Below are 24,024 nucleotides of genomic sequence, written 5' to 3'. Positions count from 1 at the left end.
CACAAGGAATGGCATAGTCTGGCTTCTGTGTTTCCTATTTTTATCTTTTTTTAAATTTTTTTTTAGTTGACAATGTATTTTTCACTTTATTTGTTTATTCATATGTGGTGCTGAGGATCAAACCCAGGGCCTCACCCATGTTAGGCAAGTGCTCTACCAGTGAGCCACAGCCCCATTCCCTGTTTTATCTTAATAGTACTTTTCCTGCTCTCCAGCCACCAGTCATCCTGGGTTCCTCCCCCTCCACTCAAGTGGACCCCAAAACCTCTGCCATGGCGCCTTCATGTGTGCCTTTTGCCCTGCTGACTTCATTCCTCCTCACCCCACTCCACTCCATTATCCTCTCTCTCCTCTTGATATCACAGCCACCATCCATGCCTACAAAAATCCTACTTCCCTTTTGTCTCAATTAATTGTCACTTTCTTGATATTTCCATTAGCCTACTTATAATAGTTAACTGTATTTTAATTTTTGAGATTATCTAATAAACATTTGTCATTCTTTTCCTCAAATAAAGACAGTCGAAAAGACTGAACTTAAGGACTCCATCTCCTGAGCTTAGCATTGTGCTCTGAACATAGTAAGTATTCAATAAATGTGAAGGAAGAAAATGATTGCCAAGGATGGGCAGTTCTTCCATTTCTCTGGGTATTCCAGAATCTATTCTTGAATAAAGTCAATTAATAAGAGATATTTATACCTGGAATATTAAATATAGCCTCTCACTACTCCAACCTACCATATAATTATTTTAACTTAAATATGCATTGGAATGATTTTACTAGCTTATAATGGAATACAGGATATAACCCTATAAAAAAAGTATTTGTCATAAAGTGAATTGCAAGATTATCCATTCTATAAGGACATGGGGAATAGGACTCTCCATAACAGTCATGGCTCTTTAAAGCCACAAGTTACTTTTTTATCTTATGAATACTACAAACAGCAAAGTTAATAGCATCTCCTTTACGCTGTCAAACTGGTGACCCACTTTTGGCAAATGTATAGAATTTCATACCATACTTTTTATTTTACCTAGTAAATTTATCATGGTCAACATCTTACTTTCTACTACTTTTTATTTTGTCTCTGTTTTCTCACCTCTTTTGAATTTGTGTTACCACATACATCTTCGTAGTCCACCTTAAATCCTTTCCATGCTGAGATGGGGTTATAAACAAACAAATAAGAAATGTGTAATCTATACTTCTCAGAAACACTTTTGTGCATGTCCCTGGAGGTACCAGAACAATTGTGAAAATAAGGCCAAGGAGTTCTTTTCAGTTTCCTCTATAGCCACAGAGAACCGCTTAGGGCCCACTGAAACTGCTCCCTAGTTGGAGTCGGGTTGCTTCTTTAGTAATTCCATTCATAAATACACATTGGCTGTGTAGCAGAGCTCTCGAAATCTTGATAATCAAAAGCTTATTGTGTGTTTGTGAAGCTTGAAAGGGAAATTGAAGCTAATACCAAGGGAGAGTAGAATAAAGTTAAGATGTTTTCCTTCAAAAACAGCAGGAGGTCATCTAAAGTATAATGTGATGCACAACTTTTAACTTTACAAACCCTTTGACTTTTTCTTCTCTTTTTGTTTTGCATTTAGTAATAAGTTTACTCTGTCACCCATAATTATATAAGGGTTGTCCTGGTGCTTTATGATAGAATAGGCATGTTTGGCATTGTGAATTTCTTATCTAAGATATGTTACAAAAAATTAAGAACTCAATATTTTTACACCTCTGCTACTTATTTATCTCCTCCCCTTCCCACACCCTGTGTGATTGTGAAATATAAACAGAATCACCATAGTGAAAAATGGCCAGTTAGAAAAGTAGAGAATAGGAAACTACATAGTCACTGGTTATAGCATCAGTGAAGTTCCTCTGGACAAGAATTGTAAAGAACATGCTTTGGTGAGCCTGTCTGGTTGCCTCCTCTTTGATCTCTTGGGAAGTTCTCCTTGAACCTTTGTCCTTGGTTATCCCTGGTTCTGCACCATGAGACTTTCTTCTGTCTCCATTCTCCTCCAAGGCCACATCTGAGGTCCGAATTGTACCAATGCTTTTCTTTGGGGTTTCACAGTTTTTATATCCTGTTTCCTGCTGGCACAGATTTTAGAGCCCAGGGATTACTTCAGGGGCTGGCCAGATTTCTGTAGACCAAATTTGTGGTTTCTTTGGCCATACAATCCCCTCAGAAACTTTATACGCTTTTGATCTGTTTGTGCCCAAGCTGTTCCATGTGTGGATAATCCTAGACGACAATTTAGTCTTGATACAGTTTTAAGTATAAAAGCTCCTAGCTCCTTGCAGTAACCTGAAGACCCCCTCCTTGAATTGAAATTTACCTCTTAACTGACTCAATTATTAGAAGAGGCTTGAAAACCATGTTGGACATAGTTTATCAGTAATTATTATTATTTTTTAAATTTTTTATTGTTGGTTGTTCAAAACATTACAAATTTCTTGATATATCATATTTCACACTTTGATTCAAGTGGGTTATGAACTCCCATTTTTACCCCATATACAGATTGCAGAATTACATCAGTTACACATCCATTGATTTACATATTGCCATACTAGTGTCTGTTGTGTTCTGCTGCCTTTCCTATCCTCTACTATCCCCCCTCCCCTCCCCTCCCCTCTTCTNTTTCCATTTCAGAGGATTTGTCGCTGGTCTATCAGTAATTAAATGGTCATTGCTTCTTACCAATGAATTTATTTAAGATTAAAAATACAATACATTTAGAATTTTTCATTCCTGAAAGATCCTGAATTACTAGGTCCTCAATTATTTCTCGGCCACAAGCTAAGAAATGTTCATTTATACTTCTAATTGCTGATGAGCCTGAGTTTGTCTTTCTCCTTTGGGACTTTGCTAAAAGTGGCATGAAGTACCCAATGTACATTAACATGCTGAATTTTCTTGATCGTTAAAATTCAGGCAGTACATGGTATGCTTTCCAAAGGTCTGCTGGAATATTTTTCAATATTTTGCTAAATGCATACTACACTTCCAAATTCATTAAGCCAATGACTGCTTTTGGGTCCTGCAGATACCAAATTAGGTTCAGCTGAGAGTGACAAAAAATTCCAAAATAATGATATCTTAAATAACACAGTGTATTTTTCTCATCTGTGTATAATATCTGAGAGTAAACAATCTAGAATAGCATGATAGTTCTGTTCCTTAAGTGCTTAGAGGCCTGGGTCCCTTCCAACCAATTGTTGTTTCCCCTAGGATATTGTCCCTGTCCTCATGGTCCAAGGCAAAGTACATGCCATCAAATCCACAATCCAAGCCACTGCACTTTCAACAAAGTTCCACAAGGACAAGGAAGAAATGAAGATAAACCTCTTCTCCAAAGTGACATAAAACACCAGAATTAACTCATGTGGCTACACCCAGGAACAAATTAAATCTTTATTTAGGGTATTTATGTACTTAGCAAAAAACCAAATGTTTTGTTGTTGTAGAAAAAAAAAAATGAGTCTGGGCTTTGGGACACGATGGGAGTTGTTGCTCACAATTGATTGGATTCAAGGGTAACAGGGATCAAACACCGAGAGACCTAAATGTAATGTTCTCAAGATGCACCCTTTGTCCTAATGGGCAGGAGCCCATGTAGACAGATGGTGTATAGAAATAATGAAGCAGTGGTATATGAGAATAAGAACTAGAGAATCCAAAGAGTGTGCTAATTGGATATGCCATCTTATGGCCCGAGGTCTTGGAGACTCAGTGGAAATCCTGATGAGATTCATCAAATTTTCCTCTGTTGGATCTATCATGTAGAAATAAAATATGCAGTTTTTAAAAGTTTATTAAGAAGCTCTGAACAGTGTGGGTAACAGTAGTGTTTCCTTTGGAGGAAAGTTGACTTTGGAAGAGAATGAAAGCTTTACGAAGACTAGAATGGAGTGGTAGATTGTTTTCTCTAAAAATAAAAAGTAAAGTTGGAGGGGAAACAAAATGTGCAGATCTGGTCAAAAGGTTAGAGTGATTGTGAGAATAAAGATCAGACAAAACTGGAATTCTTGCCAATTAGAGGACAACAGATATAACAGAAAGGAGACCAACTGGGAGAAGAGAATGTTAAAGAGCAAATTTGATGAGAATACTTATGTCTTCACACACACACACACACACACACACACACACACAGCTGTACTACTGTGGACAAGTGTATACACAAATATTTAGAAGTAAATATTCTGAGTTAAACTGTATACATGATTTTTTTTTTTTGGGGGGGGGTACCGGGGATTGAACCCAGGGGCATTCAACCACTGAGCCACATCCCCAGAACTCATTTTTTTTTAATTTAAGATGGAAACAATATCTTTTTACTTTATTTATTTATTTTTGTGTGGTGCTGAGGATTGAACCCAGTGCCTCACATGTGCTACGTAAACGCTCTAGAGATGAGCCACAACCCCAGCCCCTATATACATGATTTTATAGTTTTTATGGTTGGAAGTTTTAGAATAGTGACAGATCATGTTATTAAAAAGATTTACTTTTTTTTCAAAAGAAACTTGTCTGATAGAGGAGATATGATAGTAACTGAAATGATAATAAGAATGTGATCAAAATCCATAACTGAAATGATGGACATTTCTTACAAACCTCTCAAAAAGAATACAATACAAATAGAAGGATTGAAGAAATGGGGCATAGACATTGATAGACATAGATTATAGATCTATGACATAGACATAGATATAGATCAACGACTTCCAAATTTTCCAGACTTAAAGGAACATTTAAAAATATGGTAGCTGGTGTTGTGCACCTATAATTTCAGAGGCTTGGGAGGCTGAGGCAGGAGGATTATAAGTTCAAAGCCAGCCTTAGCAACTTAGTGAAGCCCTCAGCAATTTAGCAAAACTTGTCTCTAAATAAAATACAAAAAAGACCTGGGGTTGTGGCTCAGTGTTTAAGTGCCCCTGGGTTCGAATCCTTGGTACCAAAACAAAACAAAACAGTACTGATTTCAGGGCCTCACCCAAGACCTGCCAAACCATAGCCTAGTACCCAGGATTCAGGAAACTGTATTTATAATGTTAGAAACCACTCACCCTCTGATTTTTCATCCTGAAACTGGCATTTGGGAACTATAGCTACCACAGACACTCAATGAGATCAATGGAAGAACACTACCTTCTTAAAGCAGATCACAAAAGTAGCACAGAGATCAAGTCTAGAAGGGCTGGGGGTAGCATCCGGCCTCAAAACCCACCAGCTGCACGTTTCCTTTCCAGACTTACCTTGAAGCAATGTCACCTCCTTGAATGTTGAAGAAGGAATGAGGGAAACGTGTACCTGGGTTTTTCTGCCTCCTTCCAATTTCCAGGCTCCTATCATTGACTGAATCTAAAGGAAGCCAAAGTTTCAAGAGCTTGTGATGTGCTCCATCCAGCTCAGGCTTTGGAGAAGAGATCAGGTAAAGAAAGAGTGGTCTGGAAAGGACACATGGAGATTTCAGAGGCACTGAAGGAGTAGGAACTAGCCAACCTAGCACCAATATTACAAACTTGAGTGATCATTCTTGATATCACAATCAAACTTGCCCCTTCACCCATTACAAAAAGTCTTCTTATAGAAGCTACATTGCCATTCACAAAGATGGAGCTGGTCTGGCTAAAGGAAAGAAGAACATGCTATTAAAAGAAAGTGAAAGGGTTGGGGATGTAGCTCAGTGGTAGAACACTTGACGAGCATGCATGAAGGGTTCCATCCCTAGTAGCACCAAGAAAGGGGGGCCAGGAGGTATGATGAGACAGGAAACAGGCACAGGGGCTACTACAAACACTTTCACTTGAAATGCAGCTCTCACTCACTCTCTCAATGGCCTCTCAACCAGTCAGTGCTATTTTGGTTAACAGATCACACTCAGAATACTCTGAGAAGGATAAGATGAACCTTTATCTTACAGAATAAATGATGATCAGAACAGATAGAGGGAGAGGGTACAGAAAACTAGATTAGGCCCATTTATTAATCTGAGGTTCAACCTTTCTTTTGACACACAAGCATTAATCTTGAGCAGAAAGGAACAGAAAGAGTTTATTTCACTTTTATTTGCTGGTATTTCCTTAAAGCCAGGCCCACCGCTGTCTTGTTGAGACAAAATGGGTTTGGTAAAATAACCAGGGAGTCAGTTCTAGCTCTGAAAAAAAGTGTTTGGGTAGAGTGAGAATTATAAGATCTGAAGGTCGGACATAAGGGGTTTCATGAACATAAACCAAGTGCCAAGGATTAGAGCAGTCACGTCATCTTCTCTGGCTTTCAGCAGAAGCAGTCACTGTGAGTATAGAGGTCCTGAACTAAATGTCCTCAGTTTTTCAGACAGTACGACAAGCAGAATTTGATGATGACATGGGACAAACGTCAGACAATATCAAAAGACATTTCTTCGAGAACATTTCTTACAAAGAATTAGCACATGCTGTCTTTTCAAATTTACTAGTCTTATCTTTATGTGTACTTACCATAATTCTAGATTCATAGAAAGAAATTAATAAGTCCTTTGTCTTTGTTGTTTATTTGATTGAAATTTACCAATGTATAAACACAATGCTGTGTTGATATTTATTCACCAAATATGTATCACTTCCTACTATATGGCTAGCACTGTGCCTGGCTAGGTACTAAAGATAAAATAAAGAAAAGATGACATTATCATTGCTCCTCTCTGGGGGCTACATTCTAAGGAGTGAATAGGGTAATAATCAAATAGTCATTGTTAGGATTAGAATCTGAAATGTCCCCCAAAGGCACATGTGTTGAAAGCTTGTCCCCAAGGCAATGATGTTCAGAGGTAGGATTTTGAGGAAGTGATTCAATCATTAGGATTAATTCATTAATGGATTCATAACAAAATGGACTATGGGGAGGTTGTAGAAACTGTAAGAGGTGGGGCTTAGTTGGATAAAGTAGGTCACTGGGGGCATGCCCTGGAAGGATAACTGTCTCCAGCCCCTTCTTTGTTCTCTTTCTTTCTTTGCTTTGTGGCTGTCATGAGGTAGGCAGTTTTTCTCTGACACACTCTTCCGCCATGATATTCTGCCTTGCCTCAGGCCCAAAGCAATGGAGCCAGCCAGCCATGAACTGAAATCTTTAAATCCGTGAGTCAACATGAATCTTTCCTCCTCTAAGTTGTTTTTCTCAGGTATTTTATCACAGCAACAAAAAGCTGACCAACACAGTCATGCAGATTAATATGTAATTACAAATTGTGACACAAGCCATGAAAAAAAAGTGAATTAGAAGCTTTCAGTTCCCTTTTCACTGCTGTGACTAAAAGCACAATTTTAGAGGAGAAAAAGTTTATTTGGTGCTCACGTTTCAGAGGTTTTTCTGTAGAGGACCAACTCCATTGCTCTGGGCCGGAGGTGAGGCAGAATATCAAGTTGGGAGAGTGTGGAAAAGATCATTTTTCACATACCAGGAACAAAATGCATACCCCCAAAGGTGGCCCCCAGTGACCTACCTGCTCCAGCCACACCACCTTACCTGCTTAGAGCTACCACTCAGTTAATCCCTATAGCGGATTTCTTGTATTATCTTACAGATGAGTTTTGGGGGGACACCTTATATTTGAGCCACAACAGTGATTTTTAACAGGAGGCCCATAATTTAGTAAGGGATCAGGAATATCTTCTCTAGGAAAGTTATATTTGAATCAAGATGTGAAGGGTAAGTAAGAACTCCTTGAGAGAAGTATGTTTCAGATCTTTAAAAATTCAGAAAGAATAAAGTTCCTGAGGTACAAAGAAACACGGTATATTCCAAGAGGGCTGTATGATGGTATCCAAGGGATCAAGGAGGAGCAGGAGAGAGGTGAGGCCACAAGTGGTCACCAATGAGATCATGCAGAGCCTTCTGGGTCTCACTTAAAATCATTTATTCAAAGAACAATGGAAATCATAGCTAGAAAGGATCACGCTTGGAGCTGTTTTATAACATCATCAATTTGGGGATTGGACAAAGGAGAGCAGAAGAGAATGCTATCCAGGAAAGAAATGATGTTAGTTTGGAGTAGAGTGGGGATGGCTGAAGCTGGAGCAAGGGAAAGGAGCTGAGAAATGTCAGAGGCCTAAACTGATGGTAGTGGGCAACATATCAGGTGTATGTGTTTGCATGTGTGGGGGACAATAGAGATGGAGCTCTCAAGAGCAATAGCTTGTCCCCTGCTTTTGTAGATGAAGGGTAGTGCCATTAATTTTTTTCGAGATACTATTGGGAGAGGGCCAGAGTTAGAGGAAAATCATGAGTTATGTATGTTTGGGTCTGTTGATTCTGAGGCACCTTAGAAACGTCCAGGTGGAGATGCTGAGGAGGCATTTGGCTCAGTGGAAAGGCCTGGCATGGAGTGGAAGAACGGTACTGGCTTCCCCAAACCCACTTGCAACTCTTTTATCTTTTGCCAGCTTCTACCTTCAGTCTCTTCTGAATATAGCAATGGTCATGGGACAAAGATCCTGGCCTGTGTGACCAAGGTTTGAGTTTGTTAAGCCATTGTTAGAAATCTTTTTTTTTTTTTCCTGAGACAGGGTCTATCTCACTTCTGCCTTATTCTGTCTCCTTGAGTATGAATGAGGTTCCTGGAGCTTCAGCAGACATATTGGTGCTGGGGGAGAACAGGCAAGAGAATCACAGACACTTCAACCATGATGTCATGGAACAGGCGAAACATACCTGCGAAAGCTATTCCAGACTTTATGAAAGTAAAGCAAAAATATATATGTCTTTCAGCAACTCTGTTTCCTATTAGTTACAGAAAACGGTCATTTCTAACTAACATAGGTACAGTTATAAATTTGACAATCTGAACCATATGGATGATAACTTGGAGACAGCGGCCAGAGGAAGGCCCAGCACAGATCTTGAAGAACAGCGAGAGCAAAGAAAAATAAGTAAAGAAAGATAATCAAAAACAAGAGACTGAGAAAAGAAATAAGGGAGGTAAGAAAATCAGGAGAGTGTGTCAAACGGGGATAGTGGTGGAAAACAGTGCTAAGAAAAGAAACTAATGAATGGTGTTGAGATGCTGCTATGAGCTAAAAATTATCCACTGTGTTTAGTGACAGGAAAGTCACCAGTGACTATGGTGAGAGCTATCTCAGTGGAATTATTAGAGTGGGTTACATAGAAAAGATAGGCTGAGAGAAGGAAACAAAACCTACAAATTACTCTTTTGAGGGATGCAGAAAAAGAAGATGAGTGAGTAGCAAAGGGAAGGTGAGTGGAGAGGTTTTAGTTTGTTTTACAAATGAGACACTGGTCGAGCTTAAATGTGCAGGGGGGTGATCATCCAGAACAGATAAACAAGAGAGAAAGAGGTCATTGACAGCATGAGATTCCCAAGGTGAGAGAAACTGGGTATCACAGCTCAGGGAGAGGAATTGATTTTTAATGTAGAAAAAAGGAATCAGGGAGTAGGAGGACGGGAGGAGTTGGTGACATTGGCCAAACTGTGATGTTATATTTGCTTACATGAATATATAACAACAAAAAATCCCACCATTCTGTACAGCTGTGATGCACCAATAAAAAATGTGGAAAGCAAAAAATATGAGACTCTGTGAGAAACAGATGAAATCTGACCAATAAGACACCCTAAATACAGCCAGCTTCTTTAGGAGGTGGGCGCTATTACTTATTGGAAATATTGAGTATATAATTTACTGTATGAAACCAGGGACCTCTGTAACAAGGAAGAGAACTTCTGCGGTGATTTCAGGATATGCAGGACAAAGACAGCCAACCTGCTCTGTCGCTGCCCCAGGATGGATGTGGCACACCCCAGGCTCTCGCCTTCAAGCTTTCTGCTGTGGAATATCCTACTCTGCCACGGAGTAGCCAGTCTCACCTTGCACTGGGAATCCAGCCCTCGGTCTGCACTTGGTGAGTGGGATGGTCAGTTTTGTGTGTCAGTTTAGACAGGCAACGTCTGAGTATTTGACCACACACCAGTCTAGGTGTTTCTGTGAAGATGTTTTATAAACGTAATTATAGTCTGTATTCAGGAGACTCTGTGTAAGGGAGATGTTCTTAGATAATCTAAGCAGACTTGATTCAATCAGTTGAAAGGCCTTAAGAGCTGAGCTGAGGCATCCGGGGATAAAGAAATTCTGTTTCTGGGCAGCAGCTCCAATCACCAGGCTACCCTTTCTGACAAGCTGACCTGTGGATTTTGGAATTTCCTATATCCAGCCTCTACAATGGTGGGAGCCAATTCCTTAAAATAATATAATACAATATAAACACACACACACACACACATACATACACACATATACACACACACATACACACATATATATATATAGTTGTTTTTAGATATACATGACAGTAGGTTATATGATATATTATACATATATGGAGTGCAACTTATTCCAATTAGGATTCCATTCTTGTGGTTGTACATGATGTGGAGTTACACTGGTTGTGTATTTCATATATGAACACAGAAAAGTTATGCCCAATTCATTCTGCTGTTTTCCCCATTCTCATTCCCTCTCCTTTCCCTTCATTCCCCTTTGTCTAATCCAATGAACTTCTATACTTAGCTTCCTTGCCCTCTCTTGTTGTGGATTAGCATTCACATATCAGAGAGAATATTCAACCTTTGGTTTTTTGGAACTGGCTTATTTCACTTAGCATGATATTCTCCAGTTCCATCCATTTACCAGCAAATGCCATAATTTCATTCTTCTTTATGGCTGAGTAATATTTCATTGTGTATATATTGCCACATTTTCTTTATCTATTCATCAGTTGAAGGGCACCTAGCTTAGCTATTGTGAATTGAACTGCTGTAAATATTGATGTGGCTGCATCACTGTAGTATGGTGATTTTAAATCCTTTGGGTATAAACCAAGGAGTGGGATAACTGGGTCAAATGGTGGTTCCATTCCAAGTTTTCTAAGGAATAGTACACATATGTACTTATCTCCTTATAACATATTATATAGACTTTTTAATTTATAGGTTATATATATAACAAATATGTATAATTCCATATAGATATAGATATAGATCTTCCTGTTTCTTTCTCTGTTTCTGGTTGAATACAACCAGAATTAGCATATCACAGTATAGGATCTACCCTCCAGTGTTAGAGCAAGCTGATGTGTCAAAAAAATACCAATTGTGTGCCTGTCCCTCAATGGCAAAAAGACAAGATGATCATGTAAAACACTAAAAACACCTGTGTCCAGTACGAAAATTAGATTAAAAATACCAGAACTACTCAGCGCTCATGTGCTGGGCTCCTTTTCCTCTAGTAGTTGCACTTATAGTGTCAGAAGATCTGTAACAGCAGATGTGTAAATAGGGGCAGGTGAGTGGTCATCTGCTCCGGGATAAGAACTTGAGCATCCTTCTTGCCCTATGGCCTCTTCCTTCTCAGGAGAGGCTGAAGTACTTAAAACCTTGCTAAAACCTCTGCCCCCCAAAATGTCATGACTTTTTACCTCCCTGATCTCCCCTTTGTAGACATACTTGTATCTTTCCTGATACATTCTACCCAGTTGCCTGAGAGCATCAAGGCCTGGGCAACTTTTTACTTCTTTCCCTGGCCCTTGCATATCTGTTCCTATTTCCCTCTGAGGCAGTGTAAACCAACTTGATGAAGACAATGATTTCCCCCTATTTCTTCAAAGCCTGCCAAAACATTTTTTGAGAAATCAGTACTGTGGTCCTAGACAGGCAGAGTTGTGAATAATTGAGGAATATGCTTCCATGGTCCGAATGTGACTCTTAGACTGGCCTATTATTAATCTTATGGGTAGTAATTAGACTCTGTCATACAATCCCTACGACTTTTACTTTTGAGTTTTCAGAATCAGAGTGAATTTTCAGAATCAGATTGTTTACAACAGGCTGATGTCTTTCCATTCAATTTGCATATGATTAATTTCTACAGTCTTTATAAAAATGGTGGGCACTTTGAGAAAAAACTTATTAGCCCCATACTAGGGATGGGAAATAAAGACAAAACTTAGGCAGGTTGCCCAAGGTCACGTCCTAGTAAGATATGCAGCCCAGGGATGGGTCCGACCTGTCTGACCTTACACTTTGTGCCTTCCATCACATATCAATCTCTCCTTCTTTAACAATTTGGTAAATTCACAGTGAGGTAATTTTGAATCAACAAACTCTTTTTGAACAACAAAAATATATTTCCTCTTGGAGTCCTCTCTAGTATGATACATCCATGTATCCAAACATGTCGAACCATGTTTTCATTCCTGAACTCTATTTTGTTCTTTATCTGGTCCAAATATATCAGATCTTTCTAATTTCTACCCCTGGTTCCTTATGCACTAGGCCCTACATTCGAAAGATAGTGTATGATACTTTGAATTTCAAATCATTCATCAGGATGATAAGTACTTTCAATGTAGGGAAAAGAATCACAATTTTGGTCATTATTTTTCATAGTTGATGTTTCACTTTAAAAATCACTTAACCATTATAAAACACTTATTCTATTTATGACTTTTACATACATATTGTACATGATTTTTATATGATCTTGCAATATCTTTAGGAGTTCAGTTGGACTGATCTTATTATTTCCATTTTGCAGGCCAAGAAATTGAAATTTAAGTAATTTACAATTTTCTGGCAAAATACATTAAGTATATGAAAATTATCCCACTAAGGTTCATTCCCTGAATTCATAGAATTGAATATATGCAAGTTTAATGCAGAAATAAAGCCATTCAATACACTCAGATGAAGTGGACAACAACCAGTTGAAATGAGTGTAAATAGTCTCTGAGAGCAAAATATTAACTCTCCAATTAGAACAATCTGAATTTGATTGAACTAGATTACACAGCCTCAAGTTTTTCATACTTAGACTATATCATTTGGCCTAAATTCTTAGATGATTCTGCACACTTTTGTGAAAGTATGTGTGGGGAGAGAATTAAATTTAGTATGCACAGATTTTTTTTTTCAAAAAGTAGTGAGAAAATGTCATCAGGTAAAGGAATATTTAGAAATTCTCAGTTTCATTTCATTCTTCATTTTCTTTACATAACTAACCCCCAGTGCTGTGAACTCTGTGCACACACAAACCTACACACACACACACACACAGACATACTCCATAAATAACACAACTATGGTACTGCACTGAAGGACAGTAGGAAAGCTCATTGGCTTCTTGGGTGTACTCTCCATAGAGTTGCTTTGTTGTTGTTGTTTCTGAGGAAAAGACATTTATATTTTCCTCAGTCCAACTTATTGAAGGTATTAATTTAAAAATATCATTAAGGACACTGAGTGTCTAGAAGAATTATGTGCAACCACTAAACACAAAGCATTCAGAGTTTGCTGAAGACCTTTGAAGCAATGCAATGCTTATGCAGAGACTCAGGGCCTGTGGCATGTTTCTAGACTATTTTAGGTGTAGATAGGAGCACGTTTTTGTGCTGGAGTCTCTGTATGCCTGTGTACACCCCACTTTCTTAACATCTGTGTGGATAACATTATTTGGAGCATGAAGATAGTTGTTGTGACCTACTTTATTGAAGCTACTTCTATAATAAATGTTAGGGTCTTTTGATTTTGGAAAATTTAAAAAAAATGGAAAGAGAAAAAAGTAGAAGAAGAAGAAACAAGAAAGAAAAGAAGAGAGTAAGGAACGGGAAGTCACCACCTCTTCAGTTTGATCCGGATATTCAACAAAAAAAAGTTCAAACCCCAAACCCAACAACCAAGAAAAACTCCAACAAGACAATAGATATTTTAAGCTGAAAGTGTTCCAGATCCCTCTGACAAAGAGCCTCCCGAGGATTACAATGTAGTCAATGTTGCTTTAATTAAATTTAATGCTGTGTGAAATGCACTCCAAGAAACTTTGATGAATGACTGGGGCAATTCACGGAGCTCACTAAAGGGCATCCAGCCCTTGCCGGGGTGTCAAGCCACGATGAATTGGTTAGTACAGGCATGTTTATAGACTGCCTCGGGAACCTTGTATCTGTGTGGTAATGTCAGAGATAATGTTATGATTCGCTGGACCTGAGGGGGCTTTGATGACACGGTTAATGAGATGTCCCAGAGAGCGTCCCAGCAGGTTGTGCTCAGACCTCCCACATCAAACGAGGCGGCCCTGCCCCTCCAGATTCGCTGCCCTCCAAATCCCTCCACTGGGCCTTTCTTTCCTCAGGGTCTTTCCCCTCTATTCTTTCTTCTTCTTCTTTTTTCTTTTTTTTAACTTCTTGGTCCACATTCACTTTGTCTGGCTGTTGAGATTCAAAAGTTGTTAGTTTTTAATTTGGCTTCTTGTTGACCTGACAGTGAACAAAAGGTTTTCTGGGATTGTGTAGAAACTGGAGGGGGGGAAAAAGATTCTGGGGAAAAGGTAAAGGAAAAAAACAGAAAAAACGGACTCATGGCTGAGAAACAAAACCACCCTACTTAAAAAAAAAATGCTTTCTTCTGGACTTTGATGGTAAATTGTTGTCATATCGCTGCAGGCTCTCTCTGATGTGATGGAGGAACAGGAATTTCATTTGCTTTGGTCATATTTTAAGAAAAAATTGGAAAGTCAGTTAATAGAAATTAAAGATTATTCAAAGTAAGCACATAAGCAACCAAGTCACTTATGAGGGACATGGTTGTGTTTTTAACGGTTTTTCTCCTCATTAGAATTGTGTGGGTAGAAAAAAATAATCCTGCTGGGAATTGAAGAAAGTAATGGTAGAATGGTAGCTGGTAAATAAACATGCTTGGAATATATCTATCTCTGCAAAAGGTCCCCAGACGGGAAATGAACAGACAGTATTACCTCATTAAAGAGGATATGCATAGAGGGGAACCAGAACAATATCAAATAACCTTTCCTGAGAAAGAAAATGGCTTTGTTTATTTTATACTTTAAAGACATTCTAAAATATTTGCCTATCTAAATGTAGCCAAATATTTCCTCCTAGGGGAGAAAGCAGACTTTATAATTAACACTTTTATTATTTTTTTCATAAGAAAAATAGGAAAACAGGACTCTTATTTTTAAATTTCTTAATTATACTTGTTACCATCATTTTTCTTGTTTCTAAAGAAATCCCTTGAATATTTATAGGAAAAAGCACAAAATATTTCCTTTTTTATTACTCTTATTTTAGAACTAAATACTATTGAAATATTCTTTGTTGCTGAAAGGTAATTGAACTATCAAGGTAGAAAGATTTTTGTGGTAAATGACATTTATTTTAGATGATACTTGCTTTTGCCTAATAGCTCTATAATGAAGTTGAAATTAAATCACAGGCACAAAAACTGCTACACATGGTTTGGTTGGTTGTTTCCTAAAGAGAACAGAAGAGAAGCAAGAGCTAATCTATTTTAAAATAAGTCTAGCTCCAAGATGGTGTGACGAAATAATCTTTGTCCTCATTAAGGATCAATTAGTGCTTCTGCTAACTGGACTCCCTCCCAAACCATAAAAGAGAATCTGAGACAGATGGATGACAGAGAAACTTATTCCTTGGTTGTAAGTTGGAAAGAGTATGTTTTTAGTTGAAGTATGACTTGATAAAACAACAAACACAGTAGCTAAAGAAAATGATTTCAAAATTTTAATTTGTTCCTTATAAGGGAGAGGAAAAATTCAATTTTTTCATTGTCTCAGATGTGGAACACTTATAAAAATTTAAATATATTAAATAATATGAAATATATGTAATATAATTACATAATAATATATTTTTAATTATATGTTACATAACTATATGTAATATATCATGCGATATCCAATTATAACACATTATGTAATATGTAATTGTATAATTATAAATAACAATTATAATATTCTTAGTAATGAATATTAATCAATATAATAATATACAAGTCCTAGATTATATTTATAATCTATCTTAATGTACTTGTGTCAGTTTCATTGAAATATTTGCAGATTTGGAAAGTTGGGACTTAATGTGTTTTAAGTGATCAAAAGTGGGTCGTACTTAATAAAGGAGCTAGAGGTACATGATGGCAGCTTAGTAGAAGATCTCTGTGAGGTGCATGTGCTTTTGATAGGTCTCTGCCAGGGTCCAAATCACTGTGTGCTGATACTCAAGACAGATCAGACAGGACTCTCTGTCAAAAGAGACAGATCACCGAATCTTGTTTAGGTAAACTTTTAAGAAAGGAAATATAGCTGGGTTAGGTGGTGCATGCCTGTAATCCTAGTGGCTTGGGAGGCTGAGGCAGGAGGATCGTGAGTTCAAAGCCAGCTTTAGCAAAAGTGAGGTGCTAAGCAACTCAGTGAGATCTTGTCTCTAAATAAAATAAAAAAGAGGACTGTGGATCAGTGGTTGAGTGCCCCTTAGTTCAATCCCCAGTACCAAAAAAAAAAAGAAAGGAAATATATTGTTTTATGTTAGTAATAGTGTAGGGAGAGATGTGCCTTCAGTATGCACACAGTATCCTCAGAACCAGCTTTCTATCTGTTCTCTTCTATAGATTTCATTTCAGCTCCTCATGATGACAGATAGCTACAGTTCCTTGAACCTCATAATCTTTCCAGTCCAATTTGAGTAGATCATACAGACTTGAGAATTCATTCTCACTTCAGAGGCTGAACTCACTGCCATCACCAAAAAATTCAGCACATGCATTGACTCAGGGCTGGATCATGTGCACCCCCCCACACACTTGGAGAGTGCATACCCAAGTAAATTTTACAATCTGTTGTTGGAATATGGGGAGCTGTGTGATGAAAATGCAAACAAAAATGCCCTCCAACTTTCTATAGCTCACCATTCCTATAGTAGATAGTCCCTTTCTACAATTTGAGAAATGTACTGATATAGGTTTGGGCTGGTAGTACTAAAATGTAAGAAGGAAATCTCTCCTTGAAATGTATCTACTCCTTGAAATGCATCTAGGAAAGAGCAAAAATTGTCTAAGATGTGTAATACCTGAGTAAATTCATGCAAGCCATTCTTCTAGTTATAAAGGGTAGTGTCAAATGTGGGTGCTTTGTCACACTCCATATCTGATGGTTGCTATGATAAGAAAATTCAATTCAGCTCATCAGCCTCCTGACAGACTTCTTGCATTTTCTTTGGACCTTTAGGTGTTTAAAGCCATAAAGAAGAAAGGGAGCTGAGTAGTTGGACCTAGGTCCTGCTAGAGCCTGCAGCTGGACTGAAACAGCAGGAAGAGAGCAGTGGCTAAGTGGCCAGGGCACTTCCATCCCCCAAGCACCTTAAGTGTATCGTGCAGTGTAGTCGAGTGCTGAGTGCAGAAAGAAATCACAAGTGTGGATGGAGTGAGATGAAACAAAGCTGCCTCACACTGCATGAAGAGAGCGTGCACTGTTCATGCTACAACACGTGCACCACAAGTTTTCTGAATCTACATCAGGATCAGAAGGCCCTTGACTCTAGGAAGTCAGACCTCAAAAATTGCAAAGAAAGGTCCAGTAAAAACACATAACAAGGAAGGAAGCATTGATCTGTGCCTGGACAGCATATTGATCTGTGCCTTTATATCTAACCTCAAAGAATAATTGTATAAATGGCAATATACAAATAAGATAGTAATTACTGGTTAAAACATTAATGCTTCTGAAAAGTGACGTTTAAACTAGAATTGGCTTGATTATGTTTATTCACCTTGTACCTCTCTTTGGTAGCAGGTACATGCTTCTGGCATAGAACCCCGGAAAACCTAAACAACCTGGGAACAGGTATTTCAAATTCAGTTTTGACACAGTAACTGTAAATTCCACAGGTTTATTCACTATGGTACTATTTTGCTTTCTTCCTAAACCATTCCATTCCTTCTATATGAACATTTTCTGTTTTAATCCCCAAAACTTCTATTGTTCAGAATAACAGAAAGACTACTGAGATGTAAAAAATTACCTACTCTTATGTCATAATCATGGTGATTTATTGAGACAGCATATATTTAATCACAAAACATTTAGCACTAATGAGGGCATCACTTAGAAAATGCCTCAGATGGACCAGTTGCCCAGCCTTTACTAAAACTGTAGGTTGATGAGCATGATAGATTTATCCCCCAGGAAGTTCTGATGAACTTTGTGAATCGTCTCTACAATTCAACTGACAGACTTCTTGCATTTTCTTTGGACCTTTAGGTGTTTAAAGCCATAAAGAAGAAACTTTGGAAGGCACAGACTTACATCACCTTTATATTTTTTTTCAAAGATCAGCACCATTAAACTTTAGTAAAAATAAATACTTTTTCAAAAATAGATAATTTGATATTCTCAAAACTAGATATTTTGTTTTCAAAAGTGTCACCATCTCTTGACTGTCTTAAGTTGGTGTGAAAAGCTCCTCAGAAATGGTGTTGTTTCGTGTGGATGTGGAGCCAAGCCTTCCAGGTAGAGGGAGCAGCATGTGCAAAGGTACAAAGATCTGAGTTCTGCATGGCTGTTGAATGATAGGGATATAGGGAGCTGTGATAGAGGACGGTGTGGTTGGTGAAAAAAGTTAGATAGATAGACAAGAGAGATTGTGGTCTTGCTTACTATCCAAAAGTAGTTAGTGTTTTTATGCAGCTTTAAAATTTGAACCACTGAAGAAATTTGAAGAAAGAAAAAAAAAGGTTTTTATAGCTTTTATCACTACTGTGATAAAAAATCCTGACAAAATAATTTTAGAGGAGGAAAAGCTTGGGTGCTCACAGTTTCAGAGGACTCAATCCATAGATGGCCTGCTCCATTGCTCTGGACCTGAGAGGAGGTGGAACATCATAGTGGAAGGGTGTGGTCCACCTCCTCCAGCCACTCCCTACCTGCCTACAGTTACCACTCCACCCCCTTAATCTCTATTAGTGGATTAATGCACTGATTACATTAAGACTGTCATAACTCAATCATTATCTCTGTATGTTGTAATATTTTCTTGCATGTGAGCTTTTGGAAGACACCTCATACCTGCACTATAACAGCACATGTTGTTAAAAGAGTGGAACAGGAAGAAAGAAGAGCATAGGCAGAGGACCAGTGAAGAAGCCTTTGTCATGATTCAATGATGAAGAACTGACCTCATTATGGAGAGGCGAGGGATGGGGAAAGATCATGGATACAGAATGTTCTGAAGTTCCAAAAGATTGCTAACATAATGGCATTTTTTTTGTAGTTGTAGATGGACAGAATGCCCCTATTTTATGTTTATTTTTATATGGTGCCAAAGATCGAACCTAGTGCCTCACACAGGCTAGGCAAGTGATCTGCCACTGAGCTACAGCCCCAGCCCCCAGTGGCATTGTTTTTATCAAACAAATGGACCCATAACATAGTTGCTTTGTCTAAGGAACATCCCATCCTCCTACCTCTCTCCCACCTCACCAGGCACAATTTACAATCCACTGTGAAACTGTCATGCTTAGGTAACTGATGTGGGCCTGGCAGAGCACAGAGGGTTGGGTTTCCTGATTAAGGCAGCCTCCTAGATAAAGGTGCTCTCAAGAGGAGGGAACACAGGAGGGTGAAGAGGCATGCTCAGCTCTTCCTGCTGGAATTCCTTCTACTTTGCCGGACTTTTCTTTGTTAAATCTTCCTACCAAGATTTTATAATGGAAACTGCTTTAGGCCCAATTAGGAAAATGAATTTATCAATGAAATGAAGTTATCAGTGAAAAGCTAATGATCTCAAAACTAAAGAACTAATACTAACAATAGAAGTTAACCTTAACAGCCATTCTTTTAGAACTCTGCTATTCTAAATGTCCAAAAGTCGATTTTTATTTTCACATAATTAGTTGCCTATTTTCAAAATGTGGTTTAATTTTTTTTAAGAGCTAGATTCTAATAAAAGTAATTACCATGGTATGTATGAGTATGTATACACACATATATATATACATCATATATTACACATATCTATGACATATATTACACATATCTATGACATATATTACACATATCTATGACATATATTATGTTAACATGTACTTATTTAATATATATTTAATATAAAGTATCTATATATCTATTTCTATTTTATTCACCAAATCAAACAGCCATCAAAAGCTTACCCAGTGCCTCCCATAAGCTAGAGATGTGGCAGTGGACATAGCAAACTGAATCTCTTCTCTCATGGAGTTTACATTCTAGTGAACTGAAAGCAAATCATTTCTCGACTCTGCCTTAAGCAAAAGGTCTGTTAGAAAAGTCAATCCCATTATCCACTCTACCAGTCAAACCTGGCAGTGCCTGATTCAGTGTTGTAAGTTACGGCAACATGATAGGGATCACAAGGGCCTGAAGAGTTGGGCAGTGACACCAGAGAGATGGAGTCATTTGGCCTTTATGTTTCTCATCAGCATTGCTTTGCACTTTGGATCAAATCTTGACATGAATTGTCGGCCTCTCTTCAACATCAAAAAGGTAATGGATGCTTCAGTTTTATCAGAACTTGAGATGTTGGGCAGGTAAATGATGACCAACTTTGGCCACCAGAAGATTGAGTGATAGCAAGAGTGACAGTGAGATTGCCTCCCACTGGGCTGCATTTCACACAGCATCACATGGAGTTGCACATCACCTCTCTCTCTCCCTCTCTCTTTCTGAAGGAAAAAAAATAGAAAGAAAGAATAAAAACCTGTCTGACAGCTCAAGCCCCAGTTGCACATGTACCCGTTAATGTTTTAGGATACAGGAGTCTTCCAGCCATTCTTCCCATCCACCTAAGGATTCATCTATCCTGTTCCATTCTCTTTTCTTCATCGTTGGTTATAGAATGACATAGAATTGGGCCTTTGAATCAAGATGGCTTGCAGATTCCATTCCTGGTAAGCTCTTCTTTCACAGTTTCAAGGCTCTATCTCTGTCTAAGTAATTGGTAAGGTTGCTGAGTGCTTATCGAACCTTCTTTTACTTTACTTGTTGAGCTTGAATCCTACATTCAGCTCTTCCACTTAAGTTTTTACAACTGGCTGAGCCACCCTTGTGCTTTCTAACTCAAGACAAGTATATCTCTAAAGTTCTGATGACTTCATTTCTCTGCTAAAAAACAAACCAACCTTTCAAAGGTTTCCCATTGTCCATCATACATCCATAGCAGACATCAATGTTGCCTGACCACTGTGATCCAAACTTCCTTTCTGGTCAAATATTTTTGCATGCCAAGTTTTTTGTGTGGAAGTAAGTTCTGTACCTCCAATCTTGCTCACACTGTTTAGTACCATCTGCAGCGCCCCTCCTCTGGGTGCATCCACAGAAACTGAGGCTCTCCCGAGGACATCCCACGCTCTCTCTGACCTTGAAGTCTCTCAAGTAGACAAGAAGTCAACCATCCTATTGAACTCAGTTGGTTAATAACTTTTAATTTCCCTTTAATATTTCTTTTCTTCAAACGAAAGCCCTGACTTAAGAATTGGAGATTTATGCTACTTTTATCTCTCAGTGTCATGTCCCTAATGCTGGCACAGATAAGATAAAGTCTCCTTTCACTCTTGGATCTTGATAATGATTTCTGGTAATGATTTTGACATGAAAAGAATATTGTTTGAATCTTTGATAACCACCATTCTGCTTTGCACCTCCATGAGATCAACTTTTTAAAGATCCTGCAAATGAGTGAGATAATTTAGTGTTTGTCTTTCTGTGCTTGGCTTCTTTCACTAAAAAACATGTCCTTCAATCTCATCAATTTTGCCAAAAATTTTATCATTTAAATGCTTTATATTTATATTTTCAAGTGCGTATATCTCTTCCACATATTGATGTCATTGGAAAAACTTCTTTGATGGGCAGATTTTCTTTGCTTTTCTTTGCTCCTCTTTGGTTCTGTTTCTCTTCACTTTGCTCCAAATCCTGGGAAGATAACTAGGTAGACTACATCCGTTTTTCTCTCTCTCTCTTTCTCTCTCTCTCTCTCTCTTGGATATCCCTCTGTAGAACGTGGCAGTAAATACCCTTGTTCCCATTCTGTAGGGTTGTTGAGGATGACCTAAGCCCAAACTCCACAGCTCTTGTTCTTGCTCCCTGCCCCCATTCTTTCTTTTTCTCTCTGCCATCTTTTCTTTACTGCTAAATGTCCCCTTTCCTTGCTTCTCAGGCCTTGGATATATATACATCTCATGCTAATATAGCCCCAGAATAAAGCATTGCTCTTTTTGGTTTTCCAAATCCTTGTCCTTGCCTTTGTAAATATTCCTGTTTCTTTCTTTCTTCCTTTTTTTTTTTGATACAGGGTCTTTCTAAGTTTCTTGGGGCCTCGTTAAGTTGCTGAGGCTGGCTTTGAACTCTTGATCCTCCTACTTCAGCCTTCCAAGCTGCTGGGATTATAAGCATATGTCACTGCACCCACCTGTAATATATGCCTTTTATTAAACTCACATTAAATGACTTGAGTGTGCTACTTATTTCCTGCTAAAATCCTGACTTATGCAATTTCTTGTCTTTCAAGAGACCCTTTCAGTGCTGTGAACATTCCTAAAAAAGTAAATATCTGATTTGGGAGTTTTTCATATGAACATTTTATTATGTATGCTTAGGTCGTTTGTTTGTTTTGTAGCTAGCAGATAAACATTTTCTGAAGACCTATTTACAAATAAAATACTTTCTAAAATTCCAATTCCATGGGGTGCCTTTAGTCATGATCATTACATATAGAGGAGAATGAGGGTTTCTCCTTAGCTTTTATCAGCAATGGGAGATTAGTAAAACCTTATTGAATGACAGCTGATATCAGGTTACATAAAATCCTGCCACCCCAGGATAAAAGGGTCCAAATAAGTGTGGCTCTGGAGGAAAAGTAGCTAAGGGGCTCCATTTCTGTTAGAAGATTAGCAAGGTGGTCATAGCTGAAGTGAATGCCTTTAAGTTCAGGCAGAGTTGGTGGATGTCTGACTAGTGAGGCTCCAGTATATGGGTCTTGACACATTCTGTGCCTGTACACATTGTTCTCATAGTGCTTGGGTCTTGATTTTCCTAGGACTCTATCGTCTAAACAGTCTTGAAAATTGCTACACCTCCAGTGTCCTCACCTGCTTCCTGAGAAGCAGTTTGAAACTTGAAGAAGCAGTTCAAAGTGTGAAGAAGTGATGCATAACGGTAAGTGTGATGGTTTTCAAATTTGTTATTTTGGTATTTTGAGTGCTAAAAGGAGTTTCTTGGAGAAGTCTTTCTCTTTCATAAATCCAATCAGAAATGTTCAATTTCTGCACACACGAATAGGCAGCTACAACTGGGAAAATGATTCTGTGATTCCACACATTCCTTTGACAAGTCACAAATGGGTTTTAGTGACCAGCTGCAGCTTGTGTGTTAAATTCAAATAATTCATTCTTGGCACAGTTATTTTTCACATTCCCTTGCATTAGGGCAAAAGAAAAAAAAAACATGCTGCCTACCATTATACATTGTAAAAGCAATAGATTCTCTCATATCTGTCTGGAGAGGATATTGAATACTAAATGCATAAAATGAAAATGTCAATGAATTCAACAATATGTTTCTCCTCTGATCAGTAGGTGCAACCTTGGATCTTTAGTCAGCAGGTCTGCTAAGACCTACAGGGAATTTTCCTGTCTCATAAACTACAGGAAATGTAAAACGGAGATGATTGTTGACTATTTTCCAGGTACTCAAATGGTAACTAGATTTCAGAGCTTAGGTTGATCTGGAATTTTTGCCCTCTCCCAAGGGTCTGGAGCCAATAACAATAAAACAGACAACTTGTCAATCTGCTTGGTACACTTCTGGTTTTCAGAAGAGAAGTTTTCTCTTTAATTCAAAGGCTGTTCTATGTTAACTGAATTCTTGTGTTGAAGGAACCAGATTATGTATTTGCATCTTGAAATCATTCAACAAAGACATACATTTTAAAACTCATTTTAAAAACAAAGGTGTTTTTTGAAGACTGTGATTATTTAAGTGCATCTTATGTAAGGAAAACCAAAGTGTCCTGAGCAAGAGATTTTTCTAAATTGCTGTAATATGATAGGGCTTAATATTATCACACTGGAGGTGGTTGATGGACAAAGATCCTTGAATATTTCCACT

Source organism: Marmota marmota, unplaced genomic scaffold (assembly GCF_001458135.2).
Source record: "Marmota marmota marmota unplaced genomic scaffold, marMar, whole genome shotgun sequence".
Classification (NCBI taxonomy): domain Eukaryota; kingdom Metazoa; phylum Chordata; class Mammalia; order Rodentia; family Sciuridae; genus Marmota; species Marmota marmota.
Note: the sequence above shows the minus strand (reverse complement) of the source record.